This window comes from Cavia porcellus, unplaced genomic scaffold (genome assembly GCF_034190915.1).
Source record: "Cavia porcellus strain 051 isolate PalLab524CR breed Dunkin Hartley unplaced genomic scaffold, mCavPor4.1 scaffold_23, whole genome shotgun sequence".
Classification (NCBI taxonomy): Eukaryota; Metazoa; Chordata; class Mammalia; order Rodentia; family Caviidae; genus Cavia; species Cavia porcellus.
Genome location: NW_026947506.1, coordinates 21,303,332 through 21,329,152, shown reverse-complemented (window position 1 = coordinate 21,329,152; position 25,821 = coordinate 21,303,332). Strand labels below are relative to the sequence as shown.

Below are 25,821 nucleotides of genomic sequence, written 5' to 3'. Positions count from 1 at the left end.
CAGGAGAAAGCAACATGGGGGCCAGTGAGGTTAAAACTTAGAAAAAAAATTAGACAGGCAGGCCTCGCAAACCAACAGCTGGTCCACCCCTCCTCTTGCTGTTCATATCACATGAGCATGTGCTAAAATGTGGGTTCTCAGACCCACCCCAGGCCAACTGAGGCAGGAACTCAGGGTGAAGCCCAGGAGTCTGTGTTGTAATAAGCACATCTGGGAATTAAATCAGAGAAGCACTGATTAGTTCACTGGTTCCCAAAGCTGACTAACTCTGAGCATCCCCGGCAACAAATTAAAATCTGCTTCTAAACGCAGCCTCACATCTGCTGAACCAGAGCTTCCCTGGTTTGTACGGTCAGCTTTGATGAAGATGACTAAATCATACTCCTGCACAAGCAGACACCAGGAAGTCCTGCTGCAGTGATGACTTTCCATGGGAAGCTGACCAGTTTCAAGGTCATGTTATAATTTCTCTAGAAATCAGATCATGTTTCAATCTTAGTAACTGGCCCCAGATTCCTTTGGGGTTTCATATCAAGTTGATTTCTGTCACCATAAAACAATAACAACAACACTGGTGAAACCAACGTTTTACCTGAACATTGTGAATCTGAAATAACTATATATCAAATGACAAATATCCCCATTGCTCCTTCTCCCCTAAAATGAGTTTGCTATAAGTACCTGGAAGAAAGAGTTTGGTGGGGGATTTACAAGATAAGCTTAGGTGTTTGGGACGGCAGGAGGTGAACCTGCTCAGATAAACTGAAAATGGGACTTGCAGAGAACATAGAATCAAATGATGACAACACAACCTAATCATTTAAAATAAATTCAAGCCTCAATTCAGCTTCAGATTAATACCACCCCAGGAACTAAAGGAAATTGCAGGTATGTTCTTAAAATGCAATCAGTAACCTGATAAATCAGAGTGCTGCAAGATACCAGAGAAGGAACACGGATAGGTGTTGTCTTAATTTTGAAAGAGAAGAGAAAGTTTACAGTCGGAAATTTAAGAACATTGAATTTAACAATCTGTTTTAGAAAGTTCTCAGAAAATGCATTAAACAGGAGGATTTTAACACTCAGGAAAGACAAAAGTGGTTGTGGATACTGCCTACTATTACTCAAGATGAAATCAGAGCCCAAACCCCTCTCAGATCTGTAGGTAGTCACTGGGACCAAAGGATATTTGAGCCAGGCTCTCTGTTTCAGTAAGAATATTGTCAAATGTCCAATTTCTTTTTCCTTGGGAGAGGATAAAATGGGGATGAATGATAAACATCCAAAAAAAGTTTTCATCAAGACAATAAATATGATCAGAAAACAGATTATCATCCTAATTGAGATTTCTCTAAAAGGCTTAAAACGACACTGTTTTCTTTTTGTTTTTTTCTGATTTTTTTTTTTTTTTTTTTTTTGCTGTCAGATCTAAATGAAACACCAAATCCACAATTACAAAAAGACTATTGTATCAGGACACAGAAACGTGCTATTTCCGGGACCCTGTGCGGGGCACACAGTGGGCTCTCCCCGCCAGCGCCCATGTGAAGGCCACAGATTGAGGGATCCATCAGCAGCAGACGGCCTTCCCAGCCAGAATGAGCTGACAAGGAGGAACAACTGGTATTACTGTAAAGGTAACTGCAAAGGCGATGTGCATTTTCCCTGTTATAATGAATCAAACTTCTTTTGTGTTTGCTTTTCACGTCTCTGTAATAGAAAGCAGAAAGCTATAACCGAGGCACCAGCTTTGAAATGTGTCCACCAGCATGTGGAAGCTGTGAGGTACGATCTTCCTCCTTCCCCAGCCACAAATGCTCCACTGATAGAACCTCACGGGCATGGGGCGTGGCTTTACTTCACTGATAGCAAGGTCAGTCCTAACAGCCATCCCTTCCATGTGTATAACCATGAATTTGCCACTCTTCCACGCACTTTTCCCAACAAACCATTAAATCTTTGCCCAATATTACTAAGTATCATTCTATTTTATGAATGATGAGACAAAGGCAGAGAGGTGTTCAGTAACTTGTCCAAGGTCACACAGCGTTAGACAAGGAGTGAAATTTGGATTCAAACCTACGTAGTGTGTCAAAAATCCAGTTTTCTTCATTTCTATTTCATATCCAACTCAGTTTGGCTTCATTTATGTTTAGTCATGACTTAATATAAGAACCTTCAGTCCAGGTTTACATTAATCTCGGAATACATTTAGTCATGGCTTGAGAAGTATGGACAGACTCTTTATTATGAAATCACAAGTTTTCAATATTTGCCTCCTGCCTGGAGAAATCACAGGATACAAAAACACCATTTATTATGCATTTTACTGGTAAGAAATCAAAGCAAATATGCAAGCATACTTTAAAAACAGAACAAAAAATTGAAAATATGCTAATATCTCAAAGTAAGGGTAAATGACAATGAATCACTTGCTATCTGTTCTTGTTAATGGGAAATAGGTGACATACACTACAACTCTATTGTGCTGACTTATTTCAGTGCTGAACATGCAACATATTTCCGAAAGGCATTTGAAGGCTGCCTTACAACCTTAATTCCTCAGTGTTCTAAGACTTTAGCCTGCCTAAGCACAAACCTTTAGACTATAGGCCTTTTCAGAGCTGAGGTCTCCCAGATGGAAAGGAAATTCCTTACTCCATGATGCTGGCCCCGCACAGTACTGTACAGTACGGCCAGGACGCAGCACAGACCAGCAGGGATGAATGGTGGCTTTGACCAGGTGGAATTCATCAGATCTCAATGATTCTTTCAAGGCTCATTGGAATGGGACACAGGATTGCTCACACATGCTCAAGAAGTACAGAACATCAGGTTTGTGGGAAGTCCCTTCTCCTCTGCTCCTCAACACTGTCACCTATTTCTGCAAGGACACTCATCTCTACAATCCCTTCCTTGCGAACAGTGTGTGCCTCTCCATATCTCCAACCCACTATCTCACCTTTAAAAGAGCAGAATGTCCCTAAACATTATTTGCTGGCTTACTTTCCTCTCCTTTGATCTCTACTTGTCTCTCTCATATGTGCCCACATTCAAGGAAAACAATCACTCCACCACCAGTGTGCTCCCCTAGACGGGTGCTACACTCCTTAGTGGAGTTCACTGCTAGTTCACTCACACAGTCCATCCACAAGCAGCGGATGAGCACCAGGCTTCTAGATACTGTCCCAGGCCTTCAGAGATGAGAATTGACAGGCAGCATCTCATCTCTGAAGGCCTTCTAAAGCCACCAGAGAATAGGCACACGGCTCTCCCAGGATGAGTGTTTGAGTGAGATGGAGCTTTGAGAAGCCTTTAATGGCTTTAAGCAGAAAAATACAGTCATTTTTTTACAGTTCATGTATAAGTTATACAAAGGCAAGGGAATTTGTGCATGTGCTTGGTTTTTAGAGACCTAAAGGTATATGAGAAGTTTTTGTAATTTTTATTCAATTTTTTCATAAATATAAAATTGCTTTAAAAGTAAAGTCTTAATTTTATTAAGAATTCACTGTCTGAAAGGGAAAAAGAAGTTGATAATGACTGCAGTGTGGTTATGGGCAATAACTGCTGTGGTGGTTTAGGGTAGGGTGTCAACTTGATTGGCTTTGGGATCTGCCCAAGGCGTTGGTAGAGCACACTTCTGAGTGTGTCCAGTGGGTCATGGAGGCACGGCTCTAAGGTCTACATCTGGTCTTCCACTCCCCTCCTCTGTTTCCTAGCCACAATGAACATCATGCTCCATCACGCCCTTCTGCCATGCAGTTCTTGCCCTGGGGTCAGCCAGCCCTGGACTGAACCTCCTGAAACTGAGAGCCAAAGTAAACCTCTCTTCCATTAATTCATGGGATCAGGTATTATGTCCCGGGAATGAGAAACGTGACAAACAGAGTTGATATAACTCATAGATGGAAAATTAATGAGAAACTTTAAAATGAATGAATTAACTACATTCACAGGTCAAGTTCAACCTCAGGAAAACAGGCTTAACCAGGCATTACATGACTCTCCACGGACACTCTGCCAACCATGATGAAGTCTTCCTGGAAAATCAAACCGCCAGATGTAACTCAGTTTCTAAAGGACATAAAATGACAATACATGATACCATGGAAAAACTTAGAGCTCGAAGCATTCTGTTATACAAACAATCTGATTTCATCAACAAATGTATTATAAGAACAAAAAAGAGGGAGCAAAATATTCTGGACTAAGAGAAAGCAAAAAATGATACCATGTGGTGAAAGTGTATGAACCTTGCTTGGATCTAAGGGAAGCAATTGGATAAAAAAATAGATAAATGAAAAGGAAATTTATATGACAATTACATATCTGCTAACATTCAATAATTATTGGTAGGTTTTTAAATATATGGCAATGTATTCATGATCATGTTTCTTCAAGGGCCCTCTTTAACAATACATATTTAAATGTTTACATCTGACCCCATCTGTCTGAACGTATTTGAAAATAGTCTGAGGTCTGCACGAAACAAGACAGATCATGTGTCGATGGTTACTGATGTATGAACCAACTCATTACACTTGTATACTTACTTCTACAATAAACAGAATTTTATTAATTTTCCACAGTACAAGTTTTGAAAAGGATGTAGGATCTTGATAACGATTGTACAACTCCAACTCTAAACCTTCTAAAAATCACTGACTGGTACACTTAACACAAGTAAGCTTTATATGTTTATGATACTGAATATAGTATAATAAACATAATTTCAATATAATGTAAATTATACTGAAAGAGAACTTTCTATTAAGTTTTAAAATAATTCAATAAGTAAAATAAAGAGTCTGGTTGGAAAGGCTTCCTCAGAGGTCATCTGGAAGATGATCATAGCTTGAACTAAGGAGAAAGCAGTGAATGTGGGGAGAGATCAGTGCAAGAAACATTAACGTACAAACTCCACAGGACTGAAGAGAGATGGTAGTATCATCCCCCCATGTCTGGCTTACACTAAGTGGAAAGCTGTGCCCATAGTCAGGACAGAACAGAAAGAAGCAGAGCTGGTGGTAGGAAATCTTCATTCTCTTAAGGATCCTGACAAACTGAAGTAGGTAAGGAAGAGGTAAAGGAAATGGCTGGAGAAAGAAGGGAGAGCCCACCTTGGAGCCCCAATTTCTGGGACTAGACCCACCTCTGAGTTAAACGTTAGTCCAGCACCAGGGTGCCCATGTCTAACTACACTGGGAGAAAGTAGTCAGGAATCTTAGCTTACACACAGTAAAGTCTCCAGGCATGGTCTTCTGAAACCTTCACTACCCCCAAATTAATTTCCAAGTCACTGACTAGGCTGATCCTCTACCCTTACTCCCATGGGTCCTGGACACCATCAGTCTTCCAGGGGCCATAAAAGGTCAAAATTCCATCACCTGCCAAAGGAGCTGAGCCAAGCTGCTCATGTTGACAGGATTCAAGCTTCAGATCAACCCTTCAGTCCCACCCCAAATCCTAAGGCCTGAAACCTTCAGCACTAAGCCCTCTTGGAACTCTTGAGTTCTTCTTACTGGCCTACTCTCACCCTGTGGAGTAGACTTTCTATTTCAAATAAATCTTTGATTTTGCAGCTCCTTGTGGCTGTCCTGCTCAATTCTTTATTTAGCACATCGAGAATTTGGACGAAGACCCTTGATCAAGTAATAGAACCAGGAAGTGAGGAGCCCATGCAGCTGAAGCTCAAGGAGACAGCTGAGCACCACTGTATTCGCATGTGACTTTCAGGTCTTTAGTTCTTTCCAGTAATTTTACCCTATTTTTCAATCAGTATTTCTAGGCTAAGACATTGGGCATTCCAGAAATCTGAACCACAGTGGTAATAAAGGGTGCTGGCTTTCAAAATTTTTAAGCTAGTGACTTTTAAAATATTACTTAGAAAAAAAGGATTACTATATTTTTCATCTGCGATAGTATTTAAAGGCAAATTTAACTCAAGTAGATTTATTGTCAGAATTTATAGCTTTGATTTCCTTCTCTTGGTGTTTTATTCCAGGCTTGTTCATATTTTTTTAGCTATTTTATTTGGTTGTGATTAATGTGAGTGAGTTATTTAGTGGTATAATTTGGTGTTGTTGTGCTTTGTTTATACATTATCAATACTTTCCTTGATTTTAGTTTTTCCCCAATGCGTGACATAGTATACACCTTCTGATCTCATGTGAAGGTGTATAGGAAGAAACTATGTGTTTTCTTATGTGTACCTGTATATGTGTGTGTGTGAGAGACAGAGAGACAGAGACAGAGACAGAGAGACAGACAGACAGACATAAGAGCAGAGAGAAACAGAAAGCTAGATCACAAGATGACAATAGGAACTATAAATAGATTCTGCTCTTTTTGTGGCAAACAGTATAAACACAGGAAAATTACATAGTAAACTGAAAATCAAGTGAGATTCCTAAACCAAGATGCATTTGCGTTCTGTTTAATGCCTCTTACAGATACCAGCTTTCAGGTTCTGCCTATCTCATTGTGCAAGGCTCTTCAGAGCATATTCTTTAACGCTGGTGTGGGAGTTAGTATTTTTGGGAGAAGCAGCAGAGGTACACTGAGGACTTCTATTTGAGTGAGATTTTGAACCTCATTCAGCAGAGGAGATCAGACTATATGGGGAGTCACCAGCCTCAGCTGGACTTGCAGGTTCCTGGTCCCCAGCCCTCCTCTCAGGGTAGTCTGCATGGGGAAACTCATTTCTTGTACATCCTCTTGCTGACTCCTCTTTCCCTCACCATTTGCATCCTAATAACGTGCAGATTCCATTCGCCTTTATTTATTCTCCATGTTGCTATTTCCAGACTCTTTCCAACTGCTGCAAGACCTTCAACCCTGGGTGAATTCTTGGAGTTTTTTCTTTCAATTAAATGCTTCCAGAAACAAAATTTTAGAAAATCAGTTCAGCTTAGCTGACTCAGATCTGAAAGTCTTTCCAAAAGACATTTCACAGGGAAAAATGTTACTGGTGTAAAACTTCCAGCACTGTTCCGGCCAGCCATTTGCATTTGGTTTTCATTTTTCAGATCTCCAGCAATGTAAAATCTCTAGCACAGTAATCATCACTTTTTCTTAACTGGACCCACTTCTCTAGAATGTGCTTGCTCTTCTCACCCAAAAGAGTTTCAAGGTACCATGTAAATTTGGGTTTTTGTGCCCTATCCCACTTAGAGTGCAGAGCCCTTATTTATGTTCTGGCTTGAAAGGTTTTCCTTTAATGCAAACTTTTACTCACTCCCCATTGAGAGCAGTGTGAGGATAAGTGAGTTCTGTGGAGTGCTCTGAAAGTCTGCATAAGAAAATACGATTTGTATTTCTTCCTGTGCTACCTGGGAAATGGCTAAGCAAATTTCTAATCAGTTCTTAGGGATATGGCATCATGCCTGGTCCTGAAGACCCACAGTGTCGTCACCCACAGGACAGTGGTATCAAAAACTCCTATAAATTTGTTAGAAATGCAGAGTCTTGGGCCTTACCCCAGACCCCCAGGGTCATCTGCATTTTATCAAACTCCTCAGATTATTGTCATGCTCTCAAATGCTAAGAAGCACTGAATAAAATCCTATGGGTTGGAGAAGGAAGCTGGCCAGAGTAGGTCCCCCAAAATAGGAGCAAACCGTGAGGCAATTCCAGATCCCACTGGGTAGAAGATCTGAGGAAAGGTGCACAAGACGGCAACAGAAGTTTTAGGGGACAGAAGAAAAATGAGGACCGTGTGTAGCTATATGTATGCATATTAAAATCTCCAGGTTGCATAATCACTTTTTAAGGTATATATTTTCAACTTTTTCACAAAAGGGAAAACTGAGATTCATACTATTTAAGAAGTTTGTCCAAAAATCTTTTAAGAAGTTAATGCTTTGCACTGCATGACTTAAAACTAGATTTAGCCAACACTGAAGGAAGTCTCACAAAAAAAGAATTTCTTGCATTTTACTGTCTTCCCATGATCTAAGACAGTCATGTTAACCATGGCTAATTCAACCCCTTTGTTTTCTAACAGGTAACCTTATTACAGTGTCTAAAATGAAAATAAACCTCCATTTTTAAAGAAAACACTATGATATGTGCCCAACATAAGTTGAAGTTTGTTCGTTTGAAATAGGATGGCCTTGGACTCACAATGTAGCCCAAATTATCCTCGAACTCATAGTGATCCTCCTGCCTCAGCCCCCAAATGCTGGGATCACAGGCATGTGCACCATGCCAGGACACTGAGGGAATTTTTTTTAAAACAAAACTTCAGAAAAAGTAAGTTTCTTTTAAGCTCAAATATTCACAGATTTCTCATATTAAGACATTTTCTGAATTATTCTGAACACCAAGCTACTATATAAGTGAGACCAATTAATCAGAACATTTGTTATATCAGCTGGGAGTGGTCATCTAATGGAATCAACAACAGAATAAAGAAACTTATTGAAGGACTAACAATTTTTCTGCAACCAAAGTTCACATTTAATAAATCCTTCACATCATCCTGCATAAAGCTTTAAAAGGCGGAATAACATGCTGTTACATTATAAAACTCTTAACTCCATAAATGAATGAAAAATACCAATATCCCCAGTGTTTTACCAGTGAGTACCTGTGACAACATCACATGTGATTTAAAAAGGTCCAGATTTCAAGCAACTTAATGGAAAAATAGATTGCTTAGTCTGGAAAATCTTATTTGATGACTCAAATATATAGCCCTGACTGTCACCAGTCAACGGCGAAGCTCAGTGATTAGTCTGAATACAATGTTTTACAAAATGTGACCATGGAAAATACACCAGTACCATTTCCTATAACACAGGATTGCAAACAAATTTCTACAACTAAGTAAGTTCAGCATTCAAGCAGGCCTTTGACTGTGTCATATACACCTCTAATAATTTTTTTCAAGTTGGCCAAAAAATATTTTGCTGCATTTTCCCACTGAATAAATGAAGGGTAACGTTCCTGATGCTGAAGTAGGGGCAGTGTCCTTGACACGCAGGAAATGGAAGCGAACCACACAGCCCGAGGCAGGTGTGGATGGGGACTTACCACTGACTCATTCAGAGGCAGCCGTGAGTTGTCAGGTGAGCAGAAAACATGTCACAGGAGGTGACACCTGGGCTAAGCTGCAACAATGAAATGAACTGGAGAGGAACAGAGGAAACGAGATAGCGGGTGTTCTGACGGAGCAGGTGAGAAGATGCTCATGGTTCACAGATGCCTGTAAGGGGACGCATACATAGACACATTTATGCTGGAAGTAATTTCACCTGCTGACCCCATGGGAGGGGAAGAGGAAGGCAGTATCTTATCAGATTTGCCTGCAAAGTTACTTCCCTTCTAAGATATCTGTATTTCAGCCAAAACATCAATCATTTTCCCACTCTGGTACAGAATCCCAGTATAAGCCGAGAGAAACAGGCAAGTGATGCTTTTGAAGAAAAATGCTTAGAAATTTCTTTTTCTAGAAATAAACTAGATGAATGGGCCAAAACAGAAGCCCTGAAAATTCACAAAAGTAAAGCTTTTGATTAAAGTAGATCCTTCTTCATCCTAGGATGCTTTTCCCATCCTGAAGGAGCACTGATCTCTGTATTAGTAGATTTTCTGCAAGGCGGCACCTTCCTCCACCACAGGACACTCTTTTACATCATTATATTTAGTTTTTACATTCTGTTTTGTTGAGCACTGAATTTTATGAAACAAAGAGTAATGACATCCCTCAGCCAAATCTGCTGTGTGCATTTGGAGGTGGACAAAGTCAATGTGCTGGGTTTGCAGTCAGTGACCAGGGATCCCTTATGGGAACAAATGGAGATTCCTCCCCAAACCAAATCCCCTCTTTCTTACTATTTTGGCATCTTTATGAAGCACAGAGTGGATAGTTTTAGAAAAGCCATTTAATCTCCTCTTCCAGTCTTAAAAGATTAAAAAGGTCTGTCTTCATGAGTATTCTAAATGAAGAAGGTATATTCAAGAATTCAGTGATAACATGTATATTTCAGTCTTTTTTGGGGGGGGGGACACAGAAACAGTCTTTATTGGGCTCAGACCAACAAAGCCCACGGGTCTTGAGGACCTCTGTGAATTTGATAATTTTCTTTTCCATGTTCTTTTCAGCCTGTTTCCATAGCCTCATAATCTGCCTCTTCTTTCAGTAATGGATATTAGCTAACCTTTCCTCTTGTCCTCTAGGGTGGGTGTCACTGCCTAGTAGGTCCATCCAACCTCATGAGCCAGGTGACCCAGGTTGGCAATTTCCTCATCCTATTTTCTCTTGTCTTAGGGTGGGATCCCATCAAACACCTTGGTCCAGGGCGGCCTGACCCCACTTGGTCTTGTGGGGCAGCGTCCCTCACACAGTCCACCAGAAGATGTGGTTGGGCACCCAAAAGTGGTAGGGGCTGTGAGATAGGTTGGTATTCAACAGCTTGTGGAGAAAGGTCAAGCACTTTAACTTGTTTCCGTAGAAAGTGCCAGAGATGTTGATGCTTTTGCAGTGCACAACCACTGCCTTGCAGCCTATCAGTACCTGACTGGCCACAATGGCTACCAGGTGGCCCAGGAGATGGCCTCAGCCATCCAGCACCAGGACCTATCCCTCTGCCCTCTTCAGCAGCCACCTGGGAGTAAATTTTACTCTCAATAAATAGGATTAGACACATACTTTCTTAACAACCTGCTACCTCAACCCAAATCCAGTCAGCCCTCTGAGTGACAGCAACATGAGACGCTGCCATTCAATTCAGGACCTGGACAAAGACCTCCACTATCATCAGAATCCTCTAGCATCCTTCTTAAGGTGTTAGCCAGCAACTTCACAACAGAAAAACTTAGAGATACATGAACTTTTCAGAGGAAGCAAACATCATTATGGTGTCAGGTTGTCTTAGTCACTTTCCTGGTCACGGAGACACAATACCTAACACCCACAGTTTAAAAGAGGAAAATCTGATGTAGGCTCACAGTTCATAGAGATTTCAGTTCTCACGCAATTGGCTCCAAGGCAGGATGGCACGGCACCAGGGCAAGGCAGAGGAGAGCTGCTTGTGGCAATGTGAAGAAGAAGCAGAGAGGGAGTAAAGAGAAGGGGCAGAGAGGGAGAGAAATCCTTCCATGCCACAGCCCCAGATGCCTGCCTCTGACCAGCCTCCACCGCCCAACATCACACTCGGCTATAACCTCAGCAGTGGACCCCTCCCAGGACCCAGTCACCCCCCTGCACACAAGAGGCTTTGGGGGACGTGTAGATAGAACCATCACATGAGGTAACACGCTGATTTATATGGAGACCTAAGCATGTCCCTAATAAACATAGAAATGGGGTGATTTTCTACTAAGCAGGCTGTTTTTAAAGTTTATATAATTTTAAAATTCTGGAAAATTACAAAACATGAGTGACTTCTTATTAAGATAAACCCATGTGGATGAATGGGAAAAAACATGGCTTTTTTTCCCCTTAGTTTTATAGTGGGAAAGGCTTTCTTAAGTAGCACAAAATCACAAAGCTCTTAAAGCAAATTTAACCACATGAAAATAGTAGCATTTCCCATTAAAAACCACCACAGAACCAGCAGTAGTAAACTGGAAATATGACAATAACACCCATCAAGGCCTAGCTTCTTTCATTTGTGAAGCTTTAGAAATTCACACAGATGACCAAAAGCCATGGGGAGGGAAAAACCAAAGGCTCTTCACAGAAACTGCAATACACATGGCTTGAGTAACACTCTACAGCAATTCTAGTTGTTATATTACAACAGTTTTTAAATCCAGATGAGTCTGACAAGCAATCAATACATCTTAAATTTGATGAACTGAAGTTCCTGAAAAGATATTAAACCACACTCCACAGTAAGAGAAAATCAAGTTAAAGCTACAATAAAATAATATTTTTGCCGATCATTCTCAAAAATTAAAACAATAAAAATACCATGTGAACAGGAACAACAGGCGTACATACATGCACACGCATACTCTTAGTGGAGGTGAAAGTCACTACGGTCTTCACGAAGAGCAGCCTGGCAGTCTCCAAAAATAATTAACACTGCCGTACCCCCTGAGCCAACAACCCCAGTCCTAGTGATTAATCCTGAAGAAATATTTTCACATGTGTGAAATAAAAGGGTACACATAATATATTAACTGTGTCAGTGTTTATAATAGAAAAATATTAGAAATAATTTATAATAGAGAAATATTAGAAATATTACTGGGAATATATTCATAAATAAATTATCATATGCCTATGAGTAAAGTATCTTCTATAATGCAATGATATAACGTCATTTAAAAGAATGTGTTAGCACTAAACAACATTGATTAAGGACACTATCCCAGAAATACATTAAGTGAAAACAATGAAGAACATAGTACTTATAAGAATATTACTACTTGAAAGGGTAGGAAGCACAGGTGAATGAACAGATGTGTTTATGGCTGAAAAGGCACGGACCACCTCCGTAAGAACCAGATCACCATGTTTACCACCAGAGAGACCTAAGAGACTGAGTGGCAACAGGACTTCATTTTGAGCATTTGCCACCTTGTCCCTTAGCAATATGTGTATGCACATGAGATCTGTTTGTTTTAGTCTTTTCAGGCTGCTATAACGAAGTGCATCAGACTGGGTAATTTACAAACAATAGGAACTTAGTAAGCATGGTTTGGGAGACTGGGAAGCAGTTCCAAAGAGAGGTGCCAGAAAATCTGGTGTCCCCTTAGGGTCCATTCTTCATAGGTGGCACTATTTCTGTGTTCTCACACTGTGCGAGGAACAGCAAGCTCCCTCAGAACTGTATAATAAGATCAGAGCTCTCCTGACCAAATCACTACTCAAAGGCCCCAAGTCCTAACACTCTCATGTTGGGAGTCATGTCATAGCATATGAATTTGGCTAGGGACAGGACACAAACATCCTTACCACAGCACTTTTCAAAACAAATAAAATGAAACTCTAAATTCATAAGACCTTAAAAAGCAAATCAAAGACAAGGCTGAGAGTGACTGCCATAATCCCTTCATTTCATAAATGAGAGAATTAGTCTATGAGTAAACAACAAGCCTCAAATCACCAGATTATCTCAAAGTCATTTTCCGTTCTAAGGTTCTATAACTTTATCTTAGTTTATTTGTGCTAAACAGTGAATTCGATCTAGAAAGGCAAGCTTTATAACCCATTATTCACTGAATCCTGCCATTCACTGAATTCTGACCTAACTCAGGAAAAGGGTCTCAGAAAATTGTATTAGAAAGCTGCCTAGTGGAGAAGGATTGGTCACTTCTCCACTCAAGTTAGGTGAGTCACGGGTATTTAGATCCTACACTCTCTGTCTTTCCGTTCTGTTCTCCCCTTCTAGTATGAAGAAGAATCATATGAAAGATGGATTGAGGGTTTTGTTTTCTGTGGGTAATTTGTGCTGAAGGTCCAACCATGGTCACCAAGTTCACAAAGTTCCCTCCAGTTGCATCCCAAGAGAAAGAGAGAAATCAGAATGAATGACCAGGTTTGTGGAAATGGAAGCATCATCATTGGCATTAGCTCATCTCCAGAGGCTGATGCTGCCCGTCCGTCAGATCCCTCACCTGCTGATGTCCACCATGATGAACCTGGGACCCTTAAGCTCTCCCTGCTCCTGGCAGCAGCAGCTTCACACAAAGGAGAAGCCCACAGAGGAACAATCTGGATTTCTGGGGTGCTCATCAAATTTAACTCTGGCTGCCTATACTGCTCTGCTTCCTGCCTAGTCATTATTTCTCTCCTTTCCTGGCAAATAACCAAGTTGAATAAGGTGTTTCCTTTCCACTGAAACTTAGCCAAAAGTATATGATGATTTTAGGGATCCACTGTTTCACTGTAAAAACAAATCGCATGTAACAGAGTATCTTAGAATAAAAACCATCATATTTTCTCCATATTTTTCTGAGGATTTAAAGTTAGCATTGAATATACTGTTTTAAGAAAAGAATACATGATTACATTAGTAAAATTATTATTTTTATTTACATCATATTTTAATCATGATATTAGCTATTGTTGTAGTTTATTTAAAATTTTTACAGTATGACAGTAGAACTCAGTATTTCCTTACTTCACAACAGAATTTCCTGCCTCCATAACATAACAGAATATTATGATATCCACAGTTGCTAAGTGTGTAGGAAGATACCCACTTACACATATTGACATCAAAACTGCATTGCGAGAATCTTTATGGAAGTCCAGTGGGCAGACCTTATTTTAAAAAAAAAAACAACTTCAGAATATTAATAACTTTTGATCCTGCAAGCACAGTTTTTAAAAAGTACTTTGGAAAAACTTAAAAAAGAGAAGCTGTGTTTAACCACAAGAATCTTCTTAGCATTTAAGTGATAAAATGAATTGATAAAGGTAAAAAGCAAAAGTAACATAAGACGCTTGTGAAGGCTTAAAACTTCCAGTATGGTAGCATAAGGACTTCTGAAAATACACTATTACATAATACAGTAAGGAAACTGTCAAAAATTATCGAATTCTGTATGTTTTAGAGCTCTCAAAATTAAAGACTTGAAAAAATGGGAGGAGCATTTATTGAGGAAAAATACCTGAGTTTCAGTAAGAAGAGCAAGATTTGCGGTATTTTAACCTACACTAACCTTACCCTCTCTAGCCAATTCTTCTGTAGTGTAGAAAACCAACAGTCCTGCTATGCCTCTGGCTTCAGGCATTTCCCTGTTACAGCAACTGCTTCCAGCAATTTCAAATTTTCTGCTTTTATACCCAGATCTTTGATTCATTTTTATTTGATTTTGGTATAGGTGAGAGATATAGATCTAGTTTCAATCTTCTGCTTATGGATAACTAATTTTCCTGGCATGGTTTGTTTAGATGGCTCTTCTTTTGCTGATATGTGGCTTTGGCCCTTTTGTAGAAATCAGATGGCTGAAGGAACTAAAGGATGTTTCTGTGCCTTCTATTTTATCCCACTGATCTATGTGTCTATTTTTGTACCAGTAGAATGCCACGTAGTTTTTGTTATTATAGCAAAACACAAGAGGGAGCATAATACCAGATCTCACATTACACAAGAAAGTCTCTTGTGGTTCTGTATGAATTTTAGAACTTTTCCTAGTTCTGTGAAGAATGTTGTTGGTATTGTAATAGAGACTGCATTAAATTCACAGATCATTTTTGGTGATATAGCCATTCTGACAATATTAATTTTACCTTGCCAGAAGTAAGTAGTCTTTCCACAGAAGATAACTGCAGGCTTGAAAACAGAGAAGTTTCTTATTTTTGTCTTTATTTTTTTGCTGAGGGTGAACATTTTTCTGTGTGTTTCATTTTGTTTTTGTATTTGTTTATTTCTTCTTTGTTTTCCTTCTGTATTCCTTTTTTTTTTCTTTTGAAGAGAATAAAACCAAGTGTGACAAAACAAAATAGAGTCAGTCAAAACAAGAGGATGGGCATAGTACATAATGTAAAAACAAAATACAAGGTGATCAACAATGGTTACCGGGGGATTTAGCTCAGCGGCATAAGCGCCTGCTTTGCAAGCAGGCATCCGTGAGTTCGATCCCTGGTACCGATAAAAAAAGGAAAAAGACCAAAAAAAAAAAAAAAAAAAAACCCAAAAACAAACAAACAAACAAACAAAAAAAAACCACAATGGTTACCATAATGCCTCTTGATATCTTCAAAAGAATTTTCCACATCATCATTTTGTTCAAAATAAAATTGAACGAAACAGTGCAGAACAAAACCAATAAAAACAAAACATTGGAGACATTACAGGAGTTCAAAAGACAGTAATAGTCAAGCCAGAATCGGTAGCATAGTGAATGTTATTGTCTTCAAAGTAGTTGCCTATACCCTCAGACTTGATACTATCAAACAAAACAGAATAGAATAAAATCAGTCAAATCAAGACAGTGAAAGTAATACAGGGCTTCAAATCAAGTTAATGGGAAATCAAAAATGGTTACCATAATATGTCCATGCCATCAAATCTAACACAAGTAGACAAACTGGAACAGAATAAAACCAAACTAAACATAATGATGAAAACAATATGGGTTTCAAATCATGATAAAAGATTAACAATGGCCACTGCCTTCCCTTTTTAGACAATTCCTCCCCTTTCACTTTCACAGGGTGCATTGTACATTTTTCATCCCACTAACTCCTTTAGTTTTTAGATTAGAGAGACAGCCCACTATTCACCTTATTGATTCTGAACCTTTTTACCCCGAGCATAATCTCGGGTTGTATTCATTTACCTATAAGAGCCTCAAGGTTTTCTTTCTTTGTAACTGAGTAGTTTTCCATTGTATAAAAGTGTTACGGCTTTCTAGCCAATCTGCAGCTGATGGGCAAGCTACCCCCACTTTTATTTGGTTCCCTGAGCGTTGATTCTCATCTTTGATTTTCAGTCTATAAATCCTCTTTTAGATTAATTGTATTTCTTATATAGAGCATATTGGTAGACTCTATCTCCTGATCCACTCTGCCTGTGTTTCTTTTCATTGGTGAATTGGCCTATCTATGTTAGTGATTATAGCCAACCTTCTCTGCCTCATCTCTGCTATGCTATTTTTCTGCTGATGGTTGTCTACTTTTCCCCTTCATTCCACTGTCTGCCGCATTCAGTGAGCCCCCTCTGCCACTGTTCCTGAAACTATGGTCTTTTTTCTCTCTCTTTCTAGAATGTCCTTCTGTATTTTTGGTAGGGTTGGTTTGGTGGTCATGAACTCCCCTGGTTCCTCTTTGTCATGGAAATATCTTGTTTCTCCATTAACCTTGAGAGACAGTTTTTCAGGATACATCAATCTGGGTTGGAGGTTATTTTCTTTCAGGACTTGGAACACTTCACTCCAAGCTCTTCTTGATTTGACGGTTTGTGTTGAGAAGTCTGTCATGATTCTGACAGATTTTCCTTTACAGGTGATCTGTTTCTTTTCTCTGAAGGCTTTTAATATTCTGTTCTTGTGCTGAATTTCTGGGATCTTGATTATTATATGTCTGGGTGTAGATCTATTTTGGTTATAGCTGGCTGGAGTTCTGTATGCCTCATATATCTGAATATCATTTCCTTTTCCTATGCTTGGAAAGTTCTCTTTAATTATTTTTGTAAATAGCCTTTGTATTTCATTTGTATTTACCCCTGCTTCTTCACTCATGTTTTTTTATTCTTAAGTTATATATCCTCTTGTCATCTTCTAGCCTTTGAATTGTTACTTCCTGGTTCCTTGTTATTTTTAAGAGATCTTTCACAATTGCAAGCTGCAAACCTGTCTTCAAGGTTTGATAGTCTATCTTTAGTTTCTTTCAAGCAGTTTTTCCAGCTTTCAATGGAGTTTGTAATTTCCTGGTAATCTCTTTGAATCTGTTTCATGTCCTCTAATTTTTTTTATATTCTTCATTCAAGGTTTCCCTCCTTTTTCTATGCTCCTCTATTCTTTCATCTGTGTCTTCTTTAGAGGTACTTAGCAATTCTTGTATTATGTTTCTCATATCTTCTTTTACCTGTAATAGTATTTCTGTTCTAAGTTCTTTTGTAGCTTCATGGAGTTGTTTCTTTATTTCAGTTGCTGTTGCTTCAAAAACTGCAGGTGTGCAACTCCCAATCTCTTCTGTGTATACATCTCCTGGACCAGTACTCCTTGGACTGGAGACTAGAGACTGCCTTTTGCTTCTTCCTCTTGTCATGTTCCTGGTGGTTTCTTCCAGACAAGTGGGTAGCAGGGTCCCCGGCACTTCCTGTATTGGTTATAATTACTCTGAAGTGTGTTGGCTAGGCATTTTTGCAGTTTGCTGCTTTCCCCACTCTGCTGGTGGCTACTGAAGTGTAAGCAGGGGTGGGGCAGGCTGGCGCCTCCCTCTGAGCTGGTTAATCACAGAGAGTCTTTACCACATTAGTGTGCACTGGGCAGGTGGAATTAGTTAGGGATAGCTTTTAGGGAAACCTCGGCAGTGGCTACTGGACCATGTAGAGGGGCGGGACTCAGTCCAAGCAATTTCCACCAAACTGCTCTGAGCTAGGAGTGGCTGAACGAAGCCGGCTGCAGTTTTGTCTCCAGGCTTATTCTGCCCAACTCCAAAATGCCACCTGGCCAATCTTCCACTTTCACAGGAGAACTGAGTCCCACACACTGCCAGCCAGTGCAGTTCTCTGGTCTGCTGCTCCCCTTCACCACCTTGTCTCTCTGCCAAAGCCTTCGAGCTTGCTTGCACGAGCTTCATTGTGCCCATGCATTTCCAGGTTCCAACAGTGCTTCTGGCATGGTGATTCCAGCTCCAGTGAAAGCATCGCCAGCTACCGCCTTCTTCTGTTTTTCTCTTTCTTTCTTTCTTTCTTTCTTTCTTTCTTTCTTTCTTTCTTTCTTTTTCTCTCTTTCTTTCTTTTCTTTCTTTCTTTCTTTCTTTCTTTCTTTCTTTCTTTCTTTCTTTCATTCTCTCAGTGGGCTTCACTTCTCACTCTAGTTTCTTCCTAGCTTGAGCAGACCCACTTCTTTCCTTCTTGTCCACAATGCTATTTTGCAGCATCTGGACTGTTTCTCTCAGAGAGGCTATTTACTCTGCTGTTTTCTGTTCTGCCATCTTCCCAGACTCCTTGTCCTGTATTCTTTTCACCAGTTAGTGAATGCTTAATTTTCCTTTGTCTTTCAGCCTTGATTCTAGTTTTTCTCTTCCTTTATTTCTCTAGTTTTCCTTTTATCCCTTTTAAAATTTCTCCTGTTAGGGTAAATCATCCTATTGAGCGGATATTTACTCTAATATTCTGATTGCTTTAGATTTGGTTATATAACTGTAAGTCTTTTACATATGGTTAGAACCAATGCAGTAATAGTTATCACAGTGTGTAATTTTCAAGTCTGTTTGATGTTGTTATTATTACTGATTATATTATTTTAGTCAAAGTGTCATAGCTGTTGTGATCAACTAATCTTCCTTGTTGGACAATATCTATGATTTGGAGGGATCATGAACAATACTATACAGTCTAGTACCAAAGAACTGGGTGCTAGGATAAGCAGGCAGAAACCTTTCATCCCTAATAAATTAATGATTCAAGATCCTGTCTTTCAAAAACGAAAAGCTACCTATGCCTAGAATACATCTCCAAAAAGTAGCCATTGCCTAAGGACCTCAGGCTGCTGGTAATAAACCTACCTACCAAAAGCAATTTACAAGTCTCAGTGCAGAAAACAAATAAAAAGAAAGAAAGGAAGAAAGAAAATGAGAAAACATAAAAGAAAGACATAACTTAGAAATTACTTCTAACTCACTCAAGGTAAATCAAGGAGGCATTGAGGTGAAATAAATCAAAAGCCAACCAGCTGAATTTTATAAAATGGTTGCAGCAGAATTAACAAAAACAGATGAATAAGTCTCTTGACAAAACCAAACAGAGTTAATTAAATAAATGAAGACCATAATGAAAGATGACTGTGGTGAATCTAGAGTACATATAGATAAAATATATATGGGTGCTTAGGAAAGACATGGAAATCATGGATTCCCAACATAGAAAAGAACTGGATTCCATAAAACTGACTCAAATAGAAATACAGAAGATTAAAAATTCTACTGAAAGTATACACAGTGAAGCTGACCAATGTGAAGTTAAAATATCAGATCTAGAAGAGAAGGTTGTGGTTGGCAATCATCAAATGAAAGTCCTCTTAAAAATAGCAGATATGTAGCTCAGTGGTAAACAGACTGCCTGGCAAATGTAATATCCTGAGTTCAATTCCCAATGTAAAACAAAACAAAACAAAAAAACAGCAGGGACAACCAAATAGCCCAACATCTGCCAGATGATGCAGAGACTAATGTAAGAGTGAGTGAACTCAATAAAAAAATCAGAACATACCACAAAGAATATTAAAAACCTGTTCACAGAAATAATACCAGAAAACTTTCCAAACCTGGCAAAAGAATTTGAGATATAGATAAGTGAGGCATATAGAACTCCAAATAGTCATAGTCAGAAAAAACTACACAAAGGCATATAATAGCCAAGATTTGAGAAATACAAGAACAAAATATGAAAAGCTATTAGAAAAAAAATCACTTGTAAAGGAAAACCACTACAATCACAGGAGATATCTTAACACAAACTCTTAAGGAGACCTTGAAGCATTTCAAGCCCAAAAGAAAACATTACCAAGCATAGATTTTCTACCCTTAAAATTATCTTTCAGAATTTATAGAGAAAGACCCTTTCATGATAAAGAAATTTATGGTCACCAAACCTGCAGTCCAAAAAATTCTGAAGGATATTCTAGAAAAAGACAATGAAGATAACAACTCCATAAATCCAAATGGAATGAATCCACCAGGCAAGGGAATCAGCCAAATAAAAGGGAAAGAAAGGGAACTAAAAACAGAAAAATAATATGACAGGGATAAGTCAATACATACCTGTTATAGCCCTCAATGTGAATTCTATCAATTCACCAGTGAAAAGATTGGTAGAATGGATCAAGGAACAAGATCCAACAACATGCTGCATACAAGAAACACATTTACCTCAAAAAATTCAGTCTGAAAGTCAAAAGATGGAAAACAATATTTGTAACAGGAACCTGGAGGAAAGGCAAGAGTAAGTATTCTATTTGTAGACAAAGTGGATTTCAAGCCGATAGTGATCAGAAAAGATAAAGAAGGTCATTATATACTAGCTAAGGGAATACTCCAACAGGAAGACATAATTATCAGAAATATACAGTAAAACTTATAAATTGGGAAAATTATAAATGAGTTCTCTTCCACAATGTTCATAAATCAAATTAATTTGTAAGACAACAAAGTGAGACTTATGCAGTGCATCTGTGAATGTTCACAATTCAAATGTTTATAAGTGAAGGACTTATTACGTAGGCACTCAACTATATAAGGAATATGAAAAATGAGATAAGCATTACTGCAATTTCAGTGTCTGGTGGTGACAATGACCAGCCTGAACTACATAGTGACACCCAGTCTCAAAAAAAAAAAAAAAAAAAAAAAAGCCCTCTAAAAAATAAACAACTGAGGGGCTGGGGATTTAGCTCAGTGGCAAGTGCCTGCCTTGTAAGCAGGCAGTCCTGAGTTCGATCCCTGGTACCGACAACTGAGATCACATCAAGTTAAAATGTATTTGCATAGCAAAAGAAACCACCAACAAAGTAAAGAAACAACCCACAGAATGAAAAAAAAAATTTAGCACCTACTCCTTGAACGACTAGTACTTGGAATATATAAGGACCTACCAAAAAATGAGACCTCCCAAGTTTAAAGACCTAATCCAAAAACAGGCATCTGAAGTGAATAGAGATTTATCAGAAATACAAACATCAAATATATGAAAAAATGCTCAGCATCACTGGCCATTTGAGAAATGGAAATTTAAAAAACACTGAGATGCCCTCTCAGTGTGAAAGAAAGAATGGCTATCATCAAGAAATCAGTGAATAACAAATGCTAGTAACACTGGAGAAAAAAGAACTCTTCTTCGTTGCTCGTGGGAATGTAAAGTGGTATAAGCAACTATGGAAATCAGTCTGGAGATTCCTCAGAAAACTAAAACGAGATTCCATTGGACTCAGCTGTTCCCCTTTGTTATGCATCGTGTCTAGATGTGTCACCAACGCTTCATCTGCTAATAGGTGGGGCTTTTCAGTGGTGGTTGAATCTAGGGAGTGTGAGCTGGGATTAAGGTTGCCCCACTCTGGTTGTGAGGAGCGCTACACCCATAGGCTGGTAGCCTGAATACAATATGCATACATGGGACTGAAGCCACTGTACTTGTGACTGCTTCTGTGCTGCAGCTATTGCCTCTGCTGCTGCTGCTTGCTTGCCTGCTGCCTTCTTCCTGCACTGCCATGCTGTGAACTATTTAGCCTTTGTGATGCCCTCTACCAGGGCACCCTACCTTGGAGCCAGCTGATTAGGGACTGAATCCTCTACGAACTGTTCAGGATGCCTCTGTGGGGAAGAAGGACTGGATTGGCTGTGGTCTTGAGACCATGTACTTTGTCCTTTGACACAAACTTTGGAAACCTTGTCTGCATTTTGTTCATGCCCAGAGACTGTGCATGACACCAAGATTAAGGGTGTTCAACTAACTGATGACAGAAGTAACTTCAAGACAGTCTAATGCTGAGGCAGTGGCATGGCTATAATTGGGGGCTTTTAGCCAGATTTATTCTAGCCAAGAACAATGAGCCCAGCAGTATGATTTAAAAGATTTTGATTTTGGCCAGGAAGGAAGCTTCAGTAAAGCCTCAGACAGAGCAGAGGAGAACTTGATTGCTTAAAAGGACAATAGAAAAGATGACCTAAGGACCTAACAAGAAGCAGCATGACTCCAGACTTTGCAGCCTCAAGCCTGCACAGATAAAAGATTTTGCTTTGAGAAAAGAGCCCCAGAGTACCATGTTCCAGAATGGTGATGGTCTAGGGAAGTTTTTCCACAGGATTGGGTTCACTGTGCTCAGAAATCCAGCAATCAAACCCTACGAGCCAAGACAGAAAGTAGCCTGGCTACTGTTCCATCTGATAGCAGACCTTGGCATCATGTATATGGTGCTGGTTTTAGGTGCATCCACAATGTAAGAGTTGTGAGGTAAAGAAGTCTTCACCCAGATTTCAGAAAGAGGCCTGGAGGCCTGGCAGTGTGCCTCTTAGAGGGCAGTGTGTGAAGCTGTAAGTGTGAAGCCAAAGGTGCAATGGAGACCTCTGAAGGTTGGAAAAGCCAGGGATATGGATCATTTGAGGAAAATTCCAAGGAATTCAGAAAGCCACCCTGAAAGAGAAGTCATGAGTGCTCCAAACACTCGCAGTGCCTTAGGGCACAGCTACTCAAGCCCTTGGGAGTTCACATTTTGCTGTAGAATTACCTCAAATGATAAGCACAGAACTAGTGGTCTTAATGTTTGGCTTGCTGAATTTTGGACTTGCTTTGGTTCCATTCTCTCTCTCTCTCTCTCTCTCTCTTTTTCTGTCTTCCTTTTGGTATAGGAAAGTTTATCTTGTGCCACTGTGTATTGGAAGTGTTTAACTTTGTTTCCTTTGTACAGAGAATCACACCTAAGAGATTCACTTAAATCCAAGAAGAAACTTTGAACTTGGACTTTTCTGCAGTGCTGAAACTGTTAGGACTTTGGCAACTCTTAGAGAAGAACTAACATGCCTGTTGCATGAAGAGACATACAACATGACAGCCACTTGCCATATGTGTGATTGAACACTTGGAATGTGGCAACTCTGAAATGAGAAATGCTGGGAGAAACATCCCAGAACTGGAGGACTTTGGATGAAAATATAAAGGAGTGACTGTAACTGAGACTATCAATGTTCTTACAATGCTCACTCATGGAAATAATTTGGATACACTGGGTTGCATACAGTGTGCTATTAATATCAATTCACACTCATTTTTACTTCCTTTAATGTGTCTGATGGAAAATTAAAATTTACATATATAGTTTACAATCCACATCACCAAGACATCTCAGGATCAGATCGTTCCTGGATTGGTGTTAGACCTTCCCATCATGAAGAGGCACTAGATACAGTTCTGTAGCCCCTGAGTGAAGGAAAAGAATGCAGGCTGCAAAGTATTATTTTCCTATCAGTAGAATAAAAGCTCTGGCACCTGAAGACAAAGCCCCACCCACTCAGACTGGCGTTCTCCCCACTCTCCTGCCTTCCTGTTTTCCTTATCTTCGAAGAAAGGGAAGAACTTCTTCTCATTTTAACTGAAGTTGTGCAAACAAATCCCCTGTATCTGTCAGCTTCCTGTGGCAGAGATAACACCTCTGACACCTGCAACCTCAAGGAAGGAAGGATCACTCTGGCTCAAGTTTCAGAGGGTGCAGTCCATGGTCATTGGCTCAAACACAGAAACAGCATGGCAGAAGGGACAGCTGATCACCTATGGCATCCAAGAAGCAGAGAGCAGGGAAGAGCCCAGGAGGAAGGTCAAATCCTAGGACCCACACTGGTCTCCTAGGAAAGCACTCCCTTTCTCTCCAGGGTGTCTCTCAAGTTGGTCAATTCGATAGTCAAGATGAACCAGTACAGCACAAAACCATTCTCAGGAGGGAAGGAGGAACTGAAAGCTTCTTACCCCTCATCTTTAATACATGAAAGATAGGAGACAGGCCATAACAGTTCAGAAAAATTTTATGATTTAAGAGTCAAAGTAGGTTCTCCTCTTGGTTTTTCAATACACTGAGTGTTAGAATAGCTACAGTCTTAGGTTAAAGCTTCTTGCATCTTTTTTTTTTTTTTTTTTTTGGTCTTTCCCCTGCAGCCTCACTCAGTTGTAGAGTTCTTTCAGAAGTTGTTGAATCTACAGTGTGACTGATTCATAGGTCAATGCTGGAATTAAGGGTAGGTGACTGCTGGATCTGTGTATTAATTGCACTGACACCACTCTAATTCCAGCATTCTGGGCAAGATAAAAGGGCAAAAAGAGGCTTGTTTCACTCTCCTCAGTTACTGATTTTTTTGTTCTCTGTCTCCATGCATGGCTGCTCCTCGACCCTGTGCCACTCTGCCTTGGAGCCGGCCAATTATGGACTGAAATCTCTACAGACTGTGAGCTACTAAACCTGTCCTCCTTTAATTTTGGGTATCAAGTATTTTGTCTCAGCAATAAGAAAGTAACTAAGGCAAATATAATCAATGGTAACATTGACAGCATTTGTCAAAACTCAAAGACATATGCCTCCCAAAAGAATGTGTTTTCTTGTGTTTAAATTATAAAAATGATAAACAAGTTACAGAAAATAAATTTTAAAATGTGTCAATAGGGGCTGAGGATTTAGCTCAGCAGCATAAGCACCCACCTTGAAAGCGCGCAGTCTTGAGTTCAATCCCCAGTACCAATAAAAACAACAACAACAACAAAAAATATAAAATGTGTCAATAGTGTAATCCCAGCATTCTAGGAGACTGGGGCAGGAGGATCTCTAGTTGCCAACCTGGGCAACTTAGTGATTTAGTAGAGCCTGTCTCAAAGTGAGATATAAGGGCTGAGCTCAGTACAAAGGCCCTGGATTCAATCCTTTAAAAACAGCAACAAAAAAATTCTATTCCATTAGCTAGGATTTAGGTTCTGTCCAATAACTTGCTTTCTGAGGAAGTAAAGGCCTTTTCTGACTTGGACACTTATGAAACTGTAAAACCAGAAAAGTTCTGGCAGGCCTTGATTTCATGGTGGAGGAAACTGAGTCTCAAAGAGGTTCACGGACAGGATCCAAATCACATTCCTGGCCAGGTAGTGTCAGGGGCCCGGCCTCCTCACTCCCTATCTGTGACCTTCTGTTCACAGTGAGTCCCTTGTAGTGTCATAGACTACACCCTCTAGCCCTAAGGAGACTAGAAGAGAGAAGCACAGGAAAACACTGAAAACTCTCAAGCACTTTCTCTAGTGCAGGGCAAATGATTCACATCATGATGGAAGTTTAGCGTAAATATCCAATTTGGTTTTAAATGAAATCTTGCTTCATTCTATGAAAATGTCTGGGTTGGAAAAAGTCCTCTTAGAGCTGATGTTTCTTTGGCACGTATTGCATTCTGCTCTTTCAGTTAGTGGCGGAGTTATTAAAGACAGCTGTGTCTATTGTTTATGGATATTATGGATGAGGAAAACCTAATAACATGCCCCGAAATTCTTGAGTCCCCCTCCTCCTTGTCCTGACATTGAAACTGAAAAGAAATGCATTTTCCACCAACATCCAGAGGAATCACTCCTGGCATCAGCAGTCACATTCATAAACTCAGATGGGTGGGGAAAGAGTCCTAATGTCAACACAACATACGAGACAATATCGAAAAGACACTCAAAACTTGTCACA

General features: G+C 39.6%; 1 protein-coding gene and 1 pseudogene across 6 annotated transcripts in view; both read right to left on the bottom strand.

Annotated features, from left to right (window-relative positions):
* The window catches only part of LOC100723642 (BMP-binding endothelial regulator protein), a 217,395-nt gene that overhangs the window by 117,258 nt on the left and 74,316 nt on the right, over positions 1-25,821 (bottom strand). The gene's annotated exons all lie outside the window — the stretch shown is intronic.
* LOC106027725 (large ribosomal subunit protein uL13-like) lies at positions 647-13,592 on the bottom strand (annotated as a pseudogene).